The sequence below is a fragment of the Lissotriton vulgaris genome, chromosome 11 (genome assembly GCF_964263255.1).
Source record: "Lissotriton vulgaris chromosome 11, aLisVul1.2, whole genome shotgun sequence".
NCBI lineage: Eukaryota > Metazoa > Chordata > Amphibia > Caudata > Salamandridae > Lissotriton > Lissotriton vulgaris.
In genome coordinates, this window is record NC_141699.1 from 662290607 (window position 1) to 662314109 (window position 23503).

Here is a 23503-nt window from a genome sequence, read left to right on the forward strand (position 1 = left end):
GAACCGAGGTGCAGAAAGAAGCAAGAGAAGTGCAGAAAGAACCAACAGAGGTGCAGAAAGATGCAAGTGAAGTACAGAATGAAGCAAAAGAGGTACAGAAAGGGTTAGGAGAGGTGCACAAAGAGGCAAGAAAGGTACAGAAAAAGGTGCAGGAGTGGTGCAGAAAGAAGGAAGAGAACTGCAGAAAGAAGCAACAGAGGTGCCGAAAGAAGCACAAAGGGTGCAGAATGAGACAAGAGAGGTGCAGAAAGAAGAAACAGAGGTAGAGAAAGTGGCAAGAGTGGTGAAGAGAGGTATAGAAAGAAGCAAGGGAGTTGCACAAAGAGGGGTGCAGAAACAGGCAAAAGGGGTGCAGAAAGAAGCAAGAGGGTCATAAAAAGAGGCAAGAGGGGTGCAGAAAGAAGCAACAGAGGTGCATAAAGAAAAAGAGAAGGGCAGAAGGAAGCAACAGAGATGCAGAAAGAGGCAAGAGGGGTACAGAAAGAGACAAGCAAACTGCAGAAAGAAACAACAGTGGTGCAGAAAGAGGGAAGAGAAGTGTAGAAAGAGACAAGAGAGGTGCAGAAACAGGCAGAAGAGGTACAGAAAGTAGAAGAGATGAGCAGAACGTGGCAAAAGAAGTGCAGAAAAAAGAAAGTTGCAGAAAGAAGAAACAGAAATGCAGAAAGTGGCAAGAGAGGCACATCTTTAATGCAGTAATGTCGGGAGGCTTTTTCATGCTGCGTGTACTTCAAAAAGTCCTCCCTTACATTCCCTTCGACCTGCAAAAAACGGTGATGATGGCCCTCACCACATCCAAAATGGACTATTGTAACTCCCTTAATCTAGGGGCTTCTAAATATCTGCTAAAAAAATTGCAGTCTCTTCAGAATGCTGTAGCACGGACACTTCTGAAAATACCTAAATTCAAACCGGTATCCCATTTACTGCATGATCTGCACTGGCTGCCTATGGAAAAAAGGGTGTCTTTCAAGGCCCTTTGCCTTATGCACCAGGCGCTTTATAAGCCAGGCCTGTCTAACTTTCAAGAGCGGTTCTCCTGGTATGTGCCCAGCAGGAGCCTTAGATCCAGCTCCTCTCAGCGATCCCACTGTGTAGGACTTACCGGAGGTAACAGGAGGGGTAGTTGCCCCCAAGGTGAACTTTGGGGGCCAACTACCCCTCCTATTACCTCCAGTAAGTCCCACACAGCAGGATTGCTAAGTTAGCATAGCAGGCCATTCCCCCTTTCCCCACTACTCTGTAAACGCACTTCCTGGCGCGCTTTTGGATGAGGATTAAAGTCCCCTTTGCTGCGGGGGGTCCTTAGGGGCCAACTTGCTGACCTGATATCTTCAGCATGCCCCAGAAAGTGGTATTGCTGAAAGGTTGATACAGGCCATGCCCCCGTTCTCCACCGCTCTGCAAACGCACCTTCAGGCGTGTTCTGGGTTGGGGGATTTAGTCCCCTTGAATCCTGAGGGCCCCTAGGGGCAAACTAGCCCACAAAGTATCTCCAGTAAGCCTAGGGTGACCAGGAGTCCCAGATTTGAACGGACAGTCCCAGTTTTTCGGCAGCTGTCCCGGCAGATTTCTAGAAATTAAGCTCATGTCCCGGCTTTTTGAGAGGGACGGCTGAAAAAGGTTGGAGGTATTTGTTTAAGTTTCGCAGAGCAGGGATAGTTAGCAGCTGTTATAGAAAAGCAATTTAATTAACAGGCATTCAACTGGCTTTAAAAATTGCATTTTATGTATTTTCTTACTGCCTTCTCCGTAATTTTGAACTAAGGAGCACTGTCATTCTGTGCACTCTGTTGAAGTAAAATTGAAGTCCTTCTTCTATTTTTGGGAAATGTCCTGGTTTTTTGCTTTAAAATTCTAGTCACCCTAAGTAAGCCCCACACAGTTGGATTGCTGAGAGTGGTCCATGGCCACGCCCCCTTTTTACACCCCTCTGCAAGCCTACCTCCTGGCGCACTGCTGTTGGGGCAATGATGTCATCTTGTGTCCTGAAGACCTCACAACTAAAATGAACTTCATCCCCTGAGCAGCAGTGCACCAGGAGGCGCGTTAGCAGAGTGCTGTAAAAAGGGGTGTGGCCTTGGACCACTCTCAGCAATCCAGCTGTGTGGAGCTTACTGGAGGTACCTGATGGGCTAGTTGGCTCCCAGGGACACCCAGGATTCAAGGGGACTTAATCCCCCAACTTAGAACGCGCCAGGAGGTGTATTTGCAGAGTGGTACAGGGCGGGGGCTGGGCCTCCGGCAAAAAGCCGGCTTTTCTTTTTTTTGTAAATAATAAAAAATTTGTCATGGGGCTACATGGCCCCCTTTCCCTGGGTCACTTTTGTCCCTGGGGACCCCATTCCCCGGGCCTGGCCAGCCTTTACATTTATTTTTATTTTGGAGGGGGTCCACATGGCCTCCATCCTGAGGCCAATTATAGCCTATGGTCCCCATTCCCTGGGGCCTGGCCAGCCTTCTTTGTTTAAAAATTTGGGGGGGAGCGGGGCCGCGTGGCCCTCCTTCTCAGGCCAATTATGGCCCGGGGATCCCATCCCCCAGGGCCTGCCCTCAGCATTGGGGACTGTGGGGAGAGCCCCAATGCCCCCACGGTCCTAGCCAGCTCCCTGTCACCTGCGGGAGCCAACATTGCTTTTGGGCAAGTCGAGCTGCTAACATGCAGCTCCCCTTGCCCAAAAGCAACTCTGCTTTACTTCTTAAAAGCAGGAGGTTTCCTGCTCTCGCTTTCAAGAAGCAAAGCACTGTTTGCTATGGTAGGGCCGGAGCCTTGCTCCGGCCTTGCCATAACAAATGGAAATGTACCGGGGATGGGCACCATGGGACAATGCAGGAAATGGTTAAAAGCAGTGTGTTTGAGTCTGAGGATTGGAACATTTTCAGAGGCCCTAAGAATCCTGAAAACAGACAGCTCATGATTAATTGTATTTGGCATCAGCAGATTTCTGCTCGCCGTGAGCCATACACGAAGGAAGAGAAGATTGACATTTTTATTTTTCTAAAGCACATTATGTTTTACTCTTTTACAATCACTTTAACATCATCATAGCACTCAATGATGATTTTTGAATATCTGTTAAGAGTTGTGCGTTAATTTTAATCTGTGCTTTATGCTAATGTATTTTTAGAGGGATTCCCATTGAAACAAAAGCTGTCTTGACGGATGTTTCAATATTTTTACCTACACACTACACACTTTATGCAGGCAATGCTCTAGAATTTCTGAATCAGTGCTAAACATTACAGTTGGCATAGCGGACCCTCCTAGTGTCTATTTATATTAGTAGTCCCCTTTGAGGTTTTTGCCTTAACTGGACTTTGCCTAGAAGGGAGTTATTCTGGTGTGATCTTGCATAAAAAGATGCAAAACATTTGTAATTAGTTTTTTTTTCTAAATTATTTCTTCTAATGAATCGCACATCAGCTGTCATAAAATCGCCTTACTATGGAGATGTATTTTGTGTTCCACTTTTGTACACATATCTTTTATTATATTAATTTATTATAGTGACACATTTTAATGAACTGGACTATTATGTTTTGATATGTATTTTATTGAGATGCTGTTATCATGTACTTTTATGGTTCCTTGAACCAAAATAAAGAATAATAATAATAAATATATTTATATATGTAACCTAGTGGAAGTCAGCCGTAGGTAGTTAGAGTTAAGACATAGTTTCCATAAAAAAGCGTTTTTTGACTTGCCTATATCTTTGGCATAGTTTGACGAATCTTTACGAAATTTTCCAGTAAAAAGTGCCCGGGTGATTCATGTGGTGCATTGAAAATATCAGGGTGATCCGGCAAGCGGGATCCAAAAAAAAAGGAGCTATAGACACAGCCACAGCCTGAACTGCTGAACAGAATTATACCAAGTTAGGCACAAAGATAGATGTTTGTCCAGGGACATGCCTTTTTATAATGTGGTGTATATCTGTTCAGTGGTTGCGGAGTTATTTAAAGAAATTCCAGTTGTACATAAAAAGATGCAGAGGATCAGCGACCCCGCCCAATCTCGTGCAGAGATCTGATTGGCTGCGAAAAACTTCAAACCAGGAAGTGTTGGCAGCCATCTTAGTACTCTACTTGAGCTGTCTCCCAGAAATAAACATTACAAAGGAAGGAAAGGGGCAGGGTAGAAATACCCTGACCCCTGAGGCCTCTTGGGGTCCCACAGGGACCCAAGAGGGCCCATAATAATTTGTTTGTTTAATTTTCAGCAAGTTCCGGTTTCGATTCGATGATCCCGACAACATTTTTTAAAAATCAAAGCATGGGCTATAGTGCTTCATTAGTAATTGGCCCCCTTGGTGGACAGGGCTGGGATCATTTTCATAATAAAGGAGGGGTGCATGAGACTCCTCCTGTGGCTCATTATTAATGCCCTGAGGACCACCACCTCACTAAGGATTATTTATTGATAAATGGGGGCCACTCAGACTCCCCTGAGCCCAGGGAATAACCCCCGCCCAGGGGTTATATCACAAAACTAAATAGGGGTCCTCCTGGACTCCTCCGTGCCCCAGGGACCACCACCTCCCAGGGGCTAATGCATTGTTATGGGGGGCCTCTCAGACTGCCCATGCCCAGGGACCACCACCTCCCTGGGGCCATAATGAATCTGTAGTGGGGGCCTCAGGGACCTCCTCAGGCACAGGGACCACCACTTCCCCAGGGTAAAGTTCATTTTTAAAGTTGGGAGGAGGGCTTGTGGCTCCCCTTGCAGGCCATTCTCGGCCCCAGATACTGTCATCTCCCTGAGGCAGGCCCTACAAGAATAAAGGAGGTGGGCCATGCAGCCTCCCTCCTAAAGCCATAGAAGGCCCTGGGGACCACCACCCACCAGGGCCAGTACCTGCTATGTCCTGGGGAGCCCACCCCGGGACATAGCTGTTTGCTGTGGCTTGGTTTGAGCTCTTTCCAAGCCACAGCAAATGCTCCACTTCCAGCATGGGAGAGCGTTAAAAATGCTCTTGCTTGCTGGAAGCGGAGCAGAAATGCTTTCACACACAGGGAGCTTCCATTCCAGCAGCTTAGTTTGTGTGAAAGCAATGCTGGCTTCTGCAGGAGATGGGAAGCCGGCAGGGACCATGCCAATCTTCAGGCTTTCCCAGTGGTCTCAGTGATGACAAGGCCTTGGGCGATATGGTCCCTAGAGATAAATTCGGCCTGTAAAGGGGGGGGGGCAGCAAAGTTCCCTTCCCCATCTCTAAATGGCCGGGCCCTGGAGTTGGGTCCCCGAATCCGAAATCAGCCCTGGTAGGAAGACTCTGTGGCTCCCTCCCCTAGCATTATTTTAAATTTTTTAAAAAGGCTGGGCCCAGGGGATGAGGTCCCCATGGCTGAAATCAGCCCATGGCGGGGGTAGTGTGGCCTCCCTCCCCTTTTCTAAGTATTCCGAGCCCAGGGGGATGGGGTCCCAGGGCCAAAATTGACTCTGGGAGGGTGGCTGCCTAGCCACTCTTCCCCAATAAAAGAAAATTGTATTTTTTAAAGCCGGCCTGTCAAGTCTTCGGAAGCCCTGCCCCCTTTCACCACCACTCTGCAAATGCACCCCCTGGGACACTATTAGTTGGGGGATGAAGTCCCCTTGACTCCAGCAGGATTGCTGAGAGGACAATGAAGTCTCCTTGGATGCTCAGTGTCCTAGTGGGGCCAGAACACCTCCTGTTACCTCCAGTAAGTCCCACACAGAGGGATTGCTGAGAGGTCACAATCAGAGTCAGTAACCATCCAGTGTCTGTCAAAAAATGGGTTGATCGGGGCAAAAAGGATTGCTTTCTCACACAGCCTCCCTTCAGACATAAGGTGATGGGTAGCTAACCTACACCCTGGTAGTCCTCATCAGCTAAGTGGAAAAACCTGAAAAGCCCGTCTGCATTGGCGTTGTCTGTCCCAGGTCTGAATTCCACTGTAAAGTCCATTCCCTGTAAGGAAATGGACCACCTCAACAGTTTAGGATCCTCCACCCTCTTTTGCTTGAGCCATCTGCAAAGTTTATAGTGAGTTTGAACACATAAGTGAGTACCAAGCAGGTATGGTCTCAGCTTCTTCAGGGACCAGGCTACAGCAATGGCTTCCCTCTCAATGGTACTCCATCTTTCTTCTCTGGAGAGTAGTCTCCTGCTGATGAATGCAGTTGGCTAATCTAGGCTCTCTTCATTTACGAGTGCCAACACTGACCCAATCCCTTGTTCAGAAGCACCTCTCTGAACAAGAAATTCCTTTGTGTAGTAAAGGGCCAGTAACACTGGTGCTGAACACTTAGCCTCATTCAGAGTGTCAAAGGCCTTCTGACACTCTGGGGTCCATATTACCATTTTGGAATGTTTTTAGATGTGAGTTCTGTTAGGGGAACGACAATGGTCCCATAGTTCTGAACAAATCTCCAGTAATACCCAGTCCGGCCAAGAAAGGCCCTGACCTGTGTCTGGGCTTAGAAGCGTCCAAATCCAGAATGATCAGAATTTTGGGCTGGAGGTATTGTACATGGCCTCCACCTACAAGTTGGCCCAAGTACACCACTGAACTCTGGCCTTTCTGGCACTTGCTTGCCTTGATAGTAATGCCTGCCTGCTGCAGGGCCTGAAGCACTCCCTTTAGGTGGACCAGGACCTCCTCCCAGGTGGAGCTGAATACAGCTATATCATACAGATAAGCTGCACTGAAAGCTTCCAGCCCAGACAGAAACGTTGGAAGGTGGGGCGTGCATTCTTCAAATCAAAGGACATCACCTTGAATTGAAAGTGACCCTCTGGGGTTGATAATGCTGACCTCTCATTTGCTCCTGAATTTAGGGCAATCTGCCAGTAACCTGAGGTCAAATCAAACGTACTCAGGTACCTTGTAACCCCCTACCTATCAAAGGGCTCATAAGATCTAGGTATAGAGTGAGTATCAGTCTTAGTGACTGCATTCAAACCTCTGTAGTCCATACAGACCCATAACTCCTTCTTCCCCCTTGGGGATTAGGTTTGGGTACCAGAACCAATGGGCTGGCCCATGGGCTGTCAGATGCTCAATTGCCCCTAATTGCAGCATCTTAGCTACTTAAGCTTTGATGATGGGTCTGACTTGGTCAGACACCCTGTACAACTTATTTTTGACAGGTAGGCTGCCAGCTGTGTCAACATCATGTACACACCAATGGTGATATCTAGGAGCAAGAAGAACAGCCCAACAAACTGCTCCAGCACTTGCATGCCATCTCCGTGCTGCTGGTCTGTCAACTTGGGAGAGAGTACAAATCCCTCCACTGACCCATTTTGCACATTACTGGAGAAGTGGTCTGGCAATGGCTCGGTCCCTCCTTCATTAGTGACCATCAGCATGGTCATGTCTGCCTTGTTTTGGTGTTGTTTCAGTCTATTCACTTGCAGGACCCTATTGGGATTCCTGGCCATGCCAAGGCCTATCAAGCAGGTAACCTCACTAACCTCACTCTTCTTTTCTAAGGTTGGATAGGGCCCAGTCCCCTTCTCCTAGAGGGCCCTGTGACCACAGCCACCAACACCCACACCAATTGTCCTGGGTTGTACTCGTGTATAGTAGCCTTCTGGCCATATTCTTGGCTGGACTGCAGGTTGTTGCTCGCTCTCCTAATGTACTCTGCCATGTGAGATGTCAGGCCTACATAGTCTAACACATTGTTCTTGGCTTTCTTGAGGGGCTCTCTCACCAGAAACAGTGGCCCTCTTACAGGGTGCCCAGAAATGGGGATCTCCCTGTATGCAAACATCAGGCATGCAAGGTGAACGTTCTATCTCCTCCTGAATTTATCAGACAAACCCACAATCATGCCCTTCAGGGTCTCATTGAATCATTCCACCAGAATATGTGTCTGGGGATGATATGGGGTGGTGAACTTTTAGGTAACACCACATTCATCCCACATCGACCTTTAGATTGGCAGACATAAATTTCATGTCGGTCTGTACCAAGAAATCTATCCTTCTCAGCCTGCCTTTCATTTACCTGGACTCTCCGTATGGATTGGCTGGCTCGGCATATGCTTCTCAGGCTGGGACACTGTCTTCAACATCGGATCAATGTGATGCCTTCCAAGCCAGCAAGGGGTGGGGAAATCGCTGCAACGTTCAGGTACTGCAGGCAGCTCAGAGCATTCAGTCGATCAGGAGTAGAGGAGCCAGACATTAGTTGTGACTCTTCTAGGAAAGGCTCCTTAGAAAGGGCAGTAAGCAGAGGGAGAAACCTGGGGGAAGATAAGACCCCACCCTGGATTTCAGAAACAGCTGGGAGAGCCCGAGGGCCGTGAGGAGAAATATAGCCAAGGAGGCAGCCAAAACAGAGGGCCAAAAACTAGGAGAGAAAGATCTGCTCTGGGACTATTCCACCACCACAAGCAACTGTCCTCTGGGAGGTGCCTTAAGAGGATATATCACTGGGGATGATACATTAGAGTATTATGACCATCAGGTAGAGTCAAAAACAGAGGGCACACACGTTCCTGTTTAAAGTTCAACCACAGGCTTGGTAGGTAGATCCAAAAACAAGGGCCAAATGGTAACGGCAGTATACCGCCCAGGCTCGGCTAATTAAGGAAGCCCCAGATTGTTTGGACTTTGTATCACATACAATTGGATGTGAATAATTCGACTACATTCACCACTTCACAGGTCCTAGTTGTAGAAGAATCTTTTTGGCGCAATCTCTATTCTATGTCCTGAAGAAGACCCGCCCTAGACCCACAATCAAGGCGTCCAGAGGGCCGAAACGTCGACGCTTTTTAATGCTCGGACCAGTATAGGATTTCCATCTGTCAAATATTCCCATTAAAATAATACACTGAAAAATCCTTAATCAAGATATATACTGGCCATTTAATCTTTCTTCCTTTTTCTTTCTTCCTTGATTCACTGTATATTGTACATTTTGAATGTCACCACTGCACTTTTTGTGTCACTTGTTTAGTCACTTTTTTTGTAATAATGCGCCGCTGTACTATTGATGAACTGTGTATTGAACATTAATTAAATGAAATTCATGTGAAAAATTACACTTATCAATGAATAACTATTTGATAAACTGATGTTTATTCTTACAAAAAAATTTGTTGCCTCATAGTGTGGATTTATATTGAAAATAGGAGAAGAGAGCTTGAATGGTTATCTAAGCTCATTGTTATATGAAGTAACGAAATGCAAAATGATTTTAGATATGCTTTGAAGTAATCAGTATCGTACCCGAGAACCACTGTTGATAATATATTGTATTGCCCAGGTTCTGAGGGATACTGGGTCACCCCATGGTGATTTATGTTGATGTTTCAAGAGGCACAACAGGGCAATATCCCCTCCTCATGGGAGGCTGAAAACATAGCAATTTTTGTAAAACAAGATAAGTCCCCTTTATTACCTGGCTCTTATAGGCCTATATCTCTACTTAAATACAATGGCAAGGTTTATGCTAAGGTCTTAGAAAATAGACTAGGTACAGTTATATCTCCTTTAGTTTCATGTAGACAACACAGGTTTCTCCCTGGGAAGGGGACTGTAGATCACAGAGCGTGGTTCCACTGTTTGATTTGACAGCAGTTCAAAATATGCCTTTGGGACTTATTTTATTAGATGATGAATATTTGTTAGGGTCTGTCCTAAAATGGAAAGGTTTGGGAATGGCTTTATTGGAGCCATTAAGGTCCTAATATAAAGCCATGACTGCTTGGCTGTGGGTAAATGGCCTTGAATCAGAGAAGATATCTATTTCATGGGGAACGAGACGGGGCTGCCCTTCCACTCCGTTATTATTTGCCCTTTATATCGATCCTTTTCTGGCTAAATTGGAGAGAAGCATGATTATTAAACCTGTAGTTCAGAATAAGGTAGAATATATGGTCCTTACATATGCGGACAATGTAGCAGTAGTTACTCGAGATCTAACCATTGCTCTCCCAGAAATAGAAAAGCTAGCCAAGCAGTTTGGATCAGAATCAGGTTTTCAAATAAACAGTGCCATAAACGCAGATAGTTTGCACCGAAGAGGCCTTTAATAAAGATCAGTGGGTTGTCACGGATGCACTCTACTTGGGGATAAGAATTACAGCTGCTTTAGATCAAATGGCTGAGATTAATCTAGCCCCAGTTCAGATTCGATCTGAGCTGAACAGAATCAATCACTTACATCTCTCATTAATAGGGAGAAGCAACGTATTCAAGATGAATATCCTCCACAGGTGTTATATTTATTTTGCTCCATTTCATTGTTATTCGGCAAGGAGTGGTTAACAAAGTTAGAATCATTAAGAAGAGCAGCTAAATTCATGACCCTGCCAAAGCTCTTAAGAGGGTTAACAGCTCCAAATATTACTTTGAATTATTGGTCCTGCATTTTGTAAAATATGACAGTCTTAATAACCGGGGAATCTCAAGAAGTAGATTTGGCTGAGGCCCTAATAATCTATTAAATGGTCTTAGGAAAGGAAGATGAAAGATGATTGAATAAGAATTTAGAACCAAGTTATTATAAAAAACTAAATTTTAAGTGCTAAATGCAGAATTCGAGGTGTGGGCTCAGGTCAAGCGTCGTTTAGAGCTTAGCAAGATTAATTTTTATACATCTACATACGCCTACTATTTTTCAAGGGGCAGTGATGGAAGAATGGAGACAGAAAGGTATTAACATAATAGGTGATTTCTATGATGATGCGCAGCTCTATTCTTTTACTGAATTGCAGGAATCATTTGATTTACGGACGCCAGACTTTTTTTTAAGTATCTACAGGTATGAGATTTTCTATTTAAACAATAAAAGATGCAAAATTCATGATTGAGGTTCCTTTAATTGAGGCTATTAGACTTATGGACTGACTGGTTTTGAGAGAAAGGAAGCAGTGGCATTACACCATACGATCTAACCTACTTTTACCCTCGGGCTCTGTTGACTAATCCCCTGATTTCCCGGGTTCGGTCTTTACTCCACACGCAAGGCCCCAGCTTTAACATCCCTACCCATAACCGTTTTGTTGCCCTTTCGGGCCTGGAGGGAGTAGACTGACTCCCTTCCCTGAGAGGCTTAAAGAGGACTATAGATAGAAACTGTAGGGAAACATAGACTAGCAATGACCCCAATGCCTGTATCAAATCAGTCATATACCATCTTAAGCCCATATAGGTTCAAGATCAAGGCATTGACCCATTGGAAGGCGACACGGGGTTGAACCCGTTGCCCCTTCTTTCTGGGGCATCAATGGCACCCAATTCAGAACAAGTCGCCACACTATCATCAGGTATGGTGGGATGCAACAGGGAGGGGAGTAATCCACAAATTGTTGCTTTGTTTTGGAACATTGCCGGCCACCGCTCTAAGCTAACAAATGATGTTCGGCTCAATTTTACCCAAAAGTTTAAAATCCTATGTTTTCTTGAGACCTGGGCTGTAGAAGAGATCCACATGGAAGGGTATAAAACCTATTTCTCATCTGCTCAACGAAGAACCTCTGGTAGAGCAAAGGGAGGCTTAACGATCTATATATCAAACTTACTCCAAGAAGCTGAAATAACACCTTTTAAAATGGAACCCAATTTTCAGTTTCTTAACATCCGTTTAAATAAAAAGGAAACTTTCCTTTTGGTGAATTTTTATAACAATCTCTCTGAGGGAGAATCAGTGAGCTTAGTATGCCTCATTCGCTCATTATTACTAGCCAGAACAAGGAGGTCAGCAAAAGAGGCAATAATTATCTGGGGCGGAGACTTCAATCTGGGTCCATGTCAGGATACCAATCGAAACATTTGTGGCATTCATGACGAGAGTGATAATCCTATTCTACACTTCAGGCACACAACTCTAGGTAGCTGTTTAAATGAAATTTTGTTCGATCTGGAACTGGTAGTGATGAATAAACTGACCAACTCAGACACAGTAATGGCTACCACCTTTCATGGGAGAGGTTCTCAACGCACTATAGACCACATCCTTGTTTCTAACGGAGTGAAGAACATAATTTAAAGGAGCTTGTAGAGCGCCTGGTGACGCCACCCGGCGTGTCCCCGCGCTGTGGAGAGAGTGTAAGAAGGAGTAGAGGAAAACCCATCACCAAGTAAAGAGGCAGGTTTTTAGTTTCTTCCTAAACAGGATTTCATTATTCTCCATCCTGATATCCGCAGGAAGAAGGTTCCATTTCCTGGCCGCCAAAGTCCGGAAGGATTTGCCTCCCATTCTGGCTTTTTTGGGGCGTGTGGTTCTGAGCAGACCCATACCTTTAGATCTAAGCGACCTGCTCGGTTCATAGACAGTAGCCAGATCCGACATGTAGGCCGGTGCTCTGTGATGAATTATTTTATGGCACCACAGCATAGCTTTAAAATCAATCCTCTTCCTGATGGGCAGCCAATGGAGGGCTACAAGAGAGGGGCGAGATGGAGCTCGCCGAGGGAGCCTTAAGACCAGGCGAGCTGCCGAATTTTGTAACACCTGAAGCTTTTTAATATTTTTCTCAGATGTACCCATGAGCAGTACGTTTCCGTAATCAATACGGGACGTTATCAGTGCTTGCGTCATGGTACGCCTGGAATTAATAGGTAACAGGTCAAGGGTACGGTTCAGAGTTTTCATTACCCCAAAGCATTTGCCCACCGTTTTTCTTATGTGGCTGTCAAAGGACAATTTATTGTCCACCCACACACCCAAGTTCTTCGCCTCTCGGGATGGGGAGGGCAAAGGACCAAGGCAGCTGGGCCACCATTCATTCGTCCATTTAGCCTCATTGCCTCCCATGATGAGGACCTCTGTCTTAGTCCCGTTAAGTTTCAGACAGTGGTCGTTCATCCAAGTGGCCAGTTTAGTCATGCAGGCATTGAAATTATCAGCTTCCTTGGAAGGGGCTTGGGTCAGAGAAATAAGGAGCTGCGTGTCGTCGGCGTAGGAGACAAGCTCCACGCCGAACGATTGCACTACCTCTGCCAGTGGGGCCATATAAAGATTAAACAGGGTAGGGCTCAGGGCAGAGCCCTGAGGCACCCCCTGCTCAAGCCTCACCCTATCGGAGAGAAAGCTCCCCCTTTGGACTTGAAAGCTTCTGTTAATCAGGAAAGCCTTCAGCCATCCCAGTGCCTTATTGGTGACTCCAGCTTTATTTAGACACTGTAGCAGGATGGAATGTGCTACAGTGTCAAAAGCGGCACTGAGATCAAGCATGATGAGGGCCATTGTCTTTCCCTCATCTGCTCCCTCACGTAGGGTTTCTGTGGCCCTCAAGAGGGCTGTCTCCGTTGAAAACCCTGATCTAAAACCCGACTGGGATTTATGGAAAGCATTATGGGTCTCCAGATGTTCCATCAGTTGGGTGTTAGCGATTTTCTCTGCCAATTTGGCGACATACGGTAGAAGGGATATGGGTCGTAAATTATCCATTACGTCCACACTGATATTGGGCTTTTTCTTAATAGGTAGCACTATAGCCTGTTTCCATTCCTCCGGGAGACAAGAGGTTGAAAAGGAAGTTAATAACAGGTGCCTCAAGTGAGGTTCCAGAACTGAGAAAGCTTCAGCTAATATTTTAGGAGGAGCCGGGTCTCTGGGCGATCCTGACTTGATCTTGTTACACATCTTAGACAACATCTCATAGGAAGGGACTTCAAAAGATTTGAGACAGACCGGTGTGTTTACACTTTGCTCATTTTCAACGAAATCTGCGGCCGGGGCTCCCTGTTTAGAGAAACTGGTATAGATCTTACTTATTTTACCAGCAAAGTACTGAGCTATGTTATTACATGATTCCACTGAGTCATTTTGGATAGAGGAGGACATCTCCACTATGGATATCTCCTTATATATTTGGAATAATTCCCTAGAGGAGTTGCCAGCTTCCGTGATACGAATGTGATAATGCTCAGCTTTTGCCAGGCGGACGGCTTTGTTATATTCTTTCTGTGCAGTTTTATACTGTATTTTTATATCTGCACAGAAATTATAGCGCCAGGCTCTCTCAAGTTTCTTGCAGGCCGTTTTCATGGTCTGTAGATCTTGTCCGAACCAAGGAGCACTTTTCTGAGACCTTCTAGCATTGGACATGGTGCGGCTAGGGGCTGTGATGTCCAGAGCCTTTGTGACAATATTGTTTAGGCTTTCATTGGCAGCCTCACTGTCAGCTCCTTTCGGAGGACCTTCATCCTGGACAATTTGAGTGAAAGAGTCTAAGGAAAAACTTTTCCATTTCCTGCGTTTATATCGCAGAGATTGCTGCCGAAAAAGCTCAGTTTTTTCAAGTTGGACTGAGATGGGAATGATATAATGATCCGACCAGGGTATGGGTATGGGATCTGTAGTATGCACTCCCAGCCAGTTACCAAAGACGGGGTCTAATAGATGCCCTAGTTGGTGTGAAGGTTCTTTATTTTTAAGGTCAACTTGAACCGATTGCAGTTCCATACGTATGTCAGCTGCATCTTTATCTGAAGGATCATCAAAGTGAGCATTAAGGTCACCCAGAACTAACAGTTTAGATTTCCTTAAAGCAAGATGGGTGACCACCTCCATGAGGGTGGGAGTGAAATCATATAAACTACCCGGTGGGCGATATATCAAAATGCCTGATATCGAGTGATTAGGACCAGTGTTGATACTAAAGATGCCAGCTTCACTATGATCAACCTGTGTGTGTGCAAGGGAGCAGACGAGGGGTGCTTTAGTAATAATGGCGATGCCACCACCTCTACCGTCCTTTCTATCTAACCTGGATATAGAATATCCGTTAGGTAATGCCTGGATGATATCCGGGTCCGAAAATTCATCCAGCCAGGTTTCCGTTAAGAAAAGGATGTCAAGATTCAGGTCGTCAATCAAGTGGTAGATTTCCATCGCATGCTTACGCAGCGATCTACAATTCAGTAGAGCTGCCTTAATGATAGGCCCGGAGCTGGTGTCTGGGACTTGGGGGCGGGGATCGAAGCTACACCTCCCGCATTTTGTAAGTGACTGGGCCATCATGGTGTGCTTGCAGGTAGCATGCGTGTCGGGTTGTAATGCTAGTAAAGCATGTCTATCATACCTTATAGAGGTTAGTGTCAAGCTGCCAGGGACTGTGGCCCCGCGCCCCGTCCGGCCGCGGACGGGCGCAGACGGGCTGGACTTTGGCTCGACTTCGGCACGCTTCCGGCGCGCCCGCTGCACGCGTCCGCTGCGCGGACGCTGTCCTAAGCACATTTATCCTAAAGGGGGGAGGGGTCGCTAGAGCGCTGAGCTCAGCTCCCAGAGCCCGGATGTACAAGGCTCCTCCTCGCCCTCCGCATCAATCGTCCATGATTGGACGCGGCGGACCGGGGCGGGAGAGGGAGAGTTAGTATGCAGGAAAGTAAATACACACAGAAATCACCCGCACTGAGCGTTTTAAAAGTAAGAGCCTAAGTGCTATTTAAAAACATTCGCCATTACAACAGCGCGCACAGTGTGTCCCACATAAACTGCAATTGCTAGCGCAAGGTGAAGGGGGCTGCCTCTGCCACCGGCAACACACTACTCCCATAGATACACTACTCATGATACATGCAAACGCTCTGAGCGATCACTACCCCCTTAGTATCACCGTGCCCCTGATACAAAATTTTAAATGTAATCTTGTTAGTAGCGTGGCACAAAACAATATGTCGCTGGACAGGCTTAATGGCTACTCGCTAAAGTGGGGAAAGGTTGACCCCACAGTAACAGCTAAAACAGTAATATCAAACACCCTCCTTCCTATCCAGAAATGCTTAGATATGGATACACCAGACGTAGAAGTTATCCCCAACTTCGGCATGGTAATAAAAGCCATAAACGAAGCGCTGTGGGTAAAAGTGAATCAATCATCAAAGAAGAGGAAGGGTTGGGTTAATCATAGTTGCACGGTAGCCTACTCAAATTTAAAATAGGCTTTACGGAAGACAGTCAGGGTCCCTCACAAGATCACCACTTTAAGAAAACTATATAACTCTGCAATAAAGGTTGGGAAAATTGAGTTAAAGCAACAGCTCTGGGATCAACTCCACGAGAGCTGCACTCACAAAAACAGTGCTGCATTCTGGTTAGTGGTTAAGTCCCCCTTTTTGAATGATAATGCTAACTCCCCAAGAATGGAGGTGGCCATTGACGAAAAGGAATGGGTCGAGCACTTCTCCAAGATTTTTTCTAATGTCACCGGGGTTGTAAATATTTATGAAACAAATTTTTGTGATCAAATACATACCCCTTATCCCATTGATTTGGAATTCTCAGTTGACCAGGTCGCTCGAGCGCTGAGTGCAAGTAAAAGTGGGAAGGCCCCGGGCCCAGACGGGGTGCCTATAGACTTTTTCAAAGCCCAGATGGATCTTTGGACCCCTCTTCTGACTAGGGTTTTGAACGCATCCTGTGCGACAGGCCTTATGGAGTGATTGACCAAATCAATATTGGTCCCTATTTTCAAAAAAGGTGATCGGGGGTCTGTAACTTGTTATCGTCCAATCTCCCTGTTAGACTCTCTTGGTAAAGTGGCAGGCCGCGTAATCCTTGAGCGTCTACAGGATTGGGCGGACGATGTTAGGATTATATCAGACCTTCAATATGGGTTCCGTGAGGACTTGGGACCATCGATCAAGCCCTAAACTTGTCACTGCTGATAGGCAAGTACGTAAATATCATAGGAGGAGCACTCTATATGGTCTACATGGACCCTCAGCCGCATTCGACTGTGTGTGCCACGCTAAATTATGGTCGGTCCTTTTAGAGATGGGGGTACAATTGAACCTGGTAACTTTCCTGAGGGAATTGTATTCAAATGCGACCGCAAGGGTGAGGTTTGGGGTTGGGGGAGAGCTAACCGCGTTGTTCGCAGTGGAGAAAGGAGTCAGGCAAGGTTGTGTCCTGGCCCCCTTTCTCTTCACACTCTATACCAATGGATTGGAGAGGGAGATGATTAAGGGGTGCCAGGACCTTCCTATAGTAAACAACCGCCCGATCCCTGCGTTGCTCTACGCGGACGACGCAGTGATACTAGCCCGTACTCCCCTTGAACTCCAAAAGGCATTCAATAGATATTCCGCTTTCATGGCAAGCTTGGACCTAAACATCAACATTGGGAAAACATTTGTCATGAAGGCAGGGTCTGGCTACAAAGGTAAAACGAGGAACATCTATTTAAATCAGGAAAAACTAGCGACCACACAAAAATACCCCTATCTAGGAATAATGATTGACAACAAACTTTCCTGGAAACCGGCAATTGAAACAAGGAAACTCCTTTTTTATAAGAACTACTACAGCTCTTGTCAATTTCTCAAGGAAACTGGCGAAGAGAGCCCCCTTGGAACTTGCTAAGATCTACAAAGCCAAATGTCTCTCGGTGGCATTGTACGGGGCGGGTGTTTGGGGCCATGTAGCAATGGACGGACTACAGAGGGTAGAAAATACTTTTTTGAGGTACCTTCTTTCAGTACCCAAGAGCACGGCTACTTTCTCCTGTCACATGGAGTTGGGACTTTCCCATATGATGGACATAGCGAAAATACAACCACTTTTACTGTGGCGGTGAATCTGGTCGTCGGAAAAAACAACCTTTTCACAGATGATAATTTCTGACTGCATGGCCATGGAGAATGCACACAAATCCAGATGGCTGTCATATGTGAAAAGGTTTCTAGTCGACATAGGATGGCATAAATTCTATCAGGATCCCCTTTTAGTCTGTACCAAGAAAAGTTTTTCAGACAAAATGTCTCAATCACCTCGAAGAACTGCGCCTTACGAGCGAGGTCATGAAACCATTGGTCAGACACAGTTTGGATATCCAAACTACACCTGCCATTCAGCCCTATCTAACCTATAATACCACCAGCTATGAACGTTTTCTTTTAGTAAGGTTTAGGCTGAATTTTTTTCACCGATTGGTTGTCTTTCCAACAAGAAACAATTGGGCAAAAGATCTTCCTCCCTGTCCCTGCGACGACATCTCCACCCAGTCTACCATACACACTATTCTTTTTTGTAAGTTTTACAGTGACGTCAGAATGAAATGGCTCATACCACTGTTAAAGCTAATGGGTTTTAGAAGATGTCGCCCTGCATCTCTCTTCTTACAGTTTCTGGAGGGAAAAAGGCTGGTTATTACAATTGCTAGCCTCTTGAAGTGCATTGTCCGTCATAGAACCAATTTAGAGTGATCTAATGAAACTAAAAGCTATAACATACTTATCCATCTGTGGTTCATTGTTTTTCTCCCATGTAACAGACCGCTGCTCCCTATTTTTCTATGCTCTTTGTTTTATCTTTGATTTCTAAGTTTTATATATGACTTTTGTTACAAAGTGCTTCGATTAAGCATCACAAGTTGCAATAACCCTAGAGAAGGAACATCTCCTCAAGGTCGTATCTATCCCTTTAAATGCGGAAAGTCCCTTAAAGATTGTACATAAATATACAAAGACATTGTAAATATTTTAAATTGAAGATGTATATCTACACGTTCCATCTTTTTTAATTCCTGCAAGAGGCCATATAAAATGAATTGTGTGGAGAGATATCCTCGATAGAACATGGGTTTTTAAAGTGTAATATTGTAATATTGTATTCTAATTTTATAGCATTTTAACGTAAATAAATGATTGAATGTATGCTTTTATGATTTTGCAACTTAAAATCGAATAAACCTTAATTGAATTGAATTGAATTGACTGATGGAGCATATGGGTTAACCTGACCAGTTTACCATAGTCACCTGGGCCATATATTCATTTAACACCTTTGTTGAACAGGTTATCCTTTCACGCACTCTACCAAGTTGTGTGTTTACCTACAAGGTCCTATACCATTGACTTACCAATTCTTGTCACCGGTACCTAGAGACCTATTGGATCAGGGAGTTAGCAAGAAAAGAGGTAGCAATTAACATTTCCTGCATAAATTGACCACAGACCAAGGAAAAGCTTTAAACTCTTTATCTAATAAGCATTAAACGATAGGAAAGGTAAAGAGAAAGGAAACAATACAATAACAAACCCACATTCAATATTTACCTAGAACGGTGTGTCTGAAGACCAATCCTGGCCACGGGCTGATTAAAGGACAGAAACCCCCAAAAAGGCAGGTGTCAGCAAAGCAAACAGGTGCAGATCAGAATCAGGACAGGTACAACCAAATTGGATTAGGACAGGACCACCAAGGGCTAGGACCAGCACCCGCAGTTAAAGTTGCAACGCCTTCGTTACTCCCTCTCTGCAGCTAACAGCCAGAACCCAGTAAGAGTTATCGATTTCTTCGACAAAGTGCTTCACCAGCACTTCAGCTCTGAAACCCCGATCTGGGTTTCGAACCTTCTAACAAAGGGCTCTGCCAGCACCTCTGCTCCCGATCACCTATTGAGTGTGTTGGGTCAGTGACAGGTCAGCTATTCGGACAAGTTGGACAAATTAGCTTACTAAGCCTACTCTAGTTCTACTGTTTTCCAGGGCAGTGTACCCCCCCCCCATGTTGCAAGTGTAAGGATCCCCAAATTTGATTGGCCAAAAGACGGGGAGATGTCATCACACCATACTAAAATGAAAGTTTTCCCTAGAAATTTAAATGTTACGTTCCCGCCCATCAATTTTATTTTCCCATGCATGTTTTATTCCACCCAGCAGTGATTGTATCAATGTCGGCTACAACGTAGTCCATTTAACAATTTTGCTTCCTCTGTAGATTTCAGGAGGTGAAGTTCCCAGGTGCCTCTTGGTCAAGACTGTCCCTGGCACTGATTCAATGCCATGACTTGATGGTTTTCAGACTCTGGTGCGCAGGCTCAATTGTTTCAATATGAAGTGCAGTGGGTTTCAAAATGGAGTATCGGATACATTTCAGGCTCAGAAGCGTGATTACATGAAAGAATAGAAAGAAACAGTTTTAGAACAAGACTAAATGAATGCACCGTATACCACTTATCTCTACTCTATTCCCATCACTTTATATTTAACTATTGCGAACAGCTTAGCAAAAGCAGCTATGCAAGCTTCATGCATGTGGTAACACAAAGCAGCCATCTTAGTTCTAGTGCGCAGAAGCAAAAGTTTCCCTCTAAGCGAAAGATACGTCATGTAACGTGAGTATGACAGACGCATGCGCAGTAGAAAATCCCGCGTAGCAGCAGCCATTTTAGTGCAAGCGGATTATAGTTCGTAAAAGCACATTGAAAAGCTTCCCCTGGATATTAGTAACGTTATGTGGTGCAATTATTAGTACACAAAAGATGTTTATCACCACGTTCTAAGTTATTAGAGAGGGTTCAGTACAAGCTAGTCGCTCTACATGCGAATCCTTGCTTCATCAATCCCCTCTTTGATGATATTTTATATCATCACCAATTAATGAAACAGATGCCAACTTTTCACATTTCTCCCAACTCAATCTCTTCAAACTTTCTATTTTGTTTCTTTTCATTATATGTGCAAAAGTTTTTCTCTTTCTTGTATATATTTCCATTCAACTCTTCTAATTTAAGTTCATCAATATTTCTCTTTCTCCCTCTCTTATTTACTGTATATGTTTTTTTGTACTTACGACATTTGAAACAAATAATTATGCCTAAAATCAGTAGGCCTATTCCCACCATTGGCATCAGTATTCTACCTACAACACTTTTCCCTACATTAGAAAGCCAACTACCTATAGAGGAGAGACCATCGGTAAGTCTCTTCCATGCACTATCAACCTCTAGCGGTTTAAGCTCTTTTCCCAAATTAGTCATATTTCTTACATACCTCTTAATTTCAACACTTTTGTCAGGAATGTAAGTGCAACAATGTTGCTTTTTCAACATTCTACTGACTCCACCCTCATTTGCTAATAATGTATCAAGAGCAAGTCGATTTTGTAAAACCATTGATCTGATCGCAACCAATTCGGTATTGACCATTAAGAACCCTCCAGCAGTATCAGTCGATAAACAATCTACTACTGTTGACAATTTGCAAATTCTTTGCGTATTCAGAGCCACTCCCACTGTAGGTATCAATGCACTAAATATATCACCTACTATTTCTCCAAAACTAGCTCTTTTGTTACGTATTAATCCATTAGTTTCTTCATTGTTTCCAGTGACTTTATTTACATGATATACCTTTGGGAATACTATTCCAAAACAGCAACTCCCATACCAGTGATCAGGCAATTTAAAATAAGCTTTGTTTCCACAAATAAAATAAATTCCAGGAAACACAGGTTCAGTTCCATCTTTAAATCCCCAACCCCCAATTATCTTGTAATTGTGTTCACATTCACTGGAACCAATGAATATATTGTTATAATACGTAGTTCTTTCCCTGTGGAGACAGTGTATCCCTTTCTTTTCGAAATCCAGCAACATAGCAGCATGAGTCTTGCCATTTGGGGTGAACCCTATATTTTCAGCCCATTTAGGAATTTTATGATCCTTATCATTTGCCTTTCTTTGGAAATTTTCTCTCCTTATCTCAACCAATTTCAAAAATATTTTCTCTTTTTCACGTAATAAGCATGGTAAATAATTCTTGTGTGCTTCAGCATTATCTATTGTACCTATAGTTAGAAAGTATTCACTCATATAACGTGTTACATCACTCTTAGTATGTACAGGATTCAGGTTACTACGTATAGGAAGTTCAGAAAATATCACATCTGAATTAGAATAGTAATACTGCAAAGGTAATTTTTTATAGAAAAAACGAGCTAAAATACTACATGAAATACCATATGTTAAGGGTAAATGATGATATGTAACTCCCTCAGCTACTGATGTAGGTAATTTCATACATACATAGCAATCTTCTATTTCCATAGCTTCTACATAGTGTACTAATAGATTAGCAAATACATAAATTTAAATGAGTTCTATTCTTAATTTTAGTATAATGTAATCCTTCCTAATCTGATGCTTCTAAATCTACCTTCTGTTGCTCAATGCTAAGTGCTTTTTCTTGTGTAGCGATTTTTCTAGGTGTATCTATAGTTTCAGGCTCACTGGTGTTATTCTTCATGTCTCTACTCATTATGTAAGGAATGGCTATTGTCAGTCCTAACCATACTACGAGTACTATCACTATACTACATGTGCATATTCTAAAGCATGTTTTCAAACAGTTTCTTTTCGGTCTTCCAATAACAGTATGATCAGCTAGGGCTGATTAGAAGACTTCACCCCTCTTTGTAACTTTTACACAGTCTTTTAACCTGTGTAATTTATTTTCAAGTTGGTCTCACTTCTTCGTCAGTCTGATCAGCAATTAATTTGTCACCACTTTCGTAACTTAGTTCTAAGTTTTCGAAATCTTCAAGGATGACGTACGTCCATTCAGGCCCTCCGAATTTGTTATTCAGTCTTTTCAGTCGTGGACCTCTCCTTCTTGGTTGTACAGTAGATTGTTCAGTTTGACTTGTTATTTCATTTACTTGTTCTGGTTCTTCATTTATTGTATTTAGATGAAATCTCAGTCTTTTGACAAACCTAGGCCACTTGTCTCCTTTTCTGAGGCTTTTAGCTGGCACTGTGCTCTGGCCTTCTTCCAGTGCTCTCTTATTTTCATTCAGTTGTGGTACATCTATTTCAATGTTATTCTCTGTATCCCTCTCTGTCTGACTTGGTCCAGGTCTTATTTCAGTTTCTTCTGCCTGGTCACTAGCCTGTCCTTGTTCAGGTGTTTGCTGAATTTGACTCTGATTTGATTCACCTTCTTCTTCCTGAACACATTTTTCTATTTCTATCTGGCCCTGCTCAAGCTCTTTGAACCCTTGATTTCCTTCTGCCTGAGCTTCCGCCCTAATACCTATCTGTCTCTCTTCAGACTCTGGAGTTCTTGGTGAAGTGTCAATTGTCTGGGTATCTTTATCTTTCCATATCTGGTCCTCCTCAGAATTACTGTTAGCTTGTATTTCTGTAATCTGAGTATGTTCTTCTAGACCTATCTCATCCTCACTATCACTCTGACTGTCTAGATAAGTCTGACTTCTGGTTCTCACGTATTCTGCAGGTATCATGTCTGGAATCCAATCATCTTGACTGGTGCTTGGTTGTTCCTCTTCAGCTACTTCCGGATCGATATCTTGAGACCCCTCAGCTGCACAACCTTCAGCTTCAGTTTCATCAGGTTCAGTCACTCTTTTTGTGTGACTGGCATGGATCCAGTGTGGAACTCCTTCGCACTTTACAGCTGTGGTGGTAACCAAAATTACTTCATATGGTTTTCCCCACCTTGGTGCAAGGCAAGATTTTCGAGTGTGTTTCTTTAACACTACCTATTCACCTGGGTTCAGGTCATGTGCTGGAGTTGCTTGTCTGGCGACAGCATCTTCCCCAACCTAGTGAGAGATAGAATGCACTTGGTCAGCCAGTTCTTTGCAGTACTCCAGTACTAAATCATCATATATATTTATCTGCTTGTGTCCTGGCACCCATGCTTGCCTCATTGCTCTTCCCATTAGTATTTCATGAGGACTCAAGCCTGTGTTCCGGTCTGGAATACTTCTGAGTCCCATCAGAACAAGAGGTAAAGCATCTGGCCACTTTAATCGGGTAGATTCATAC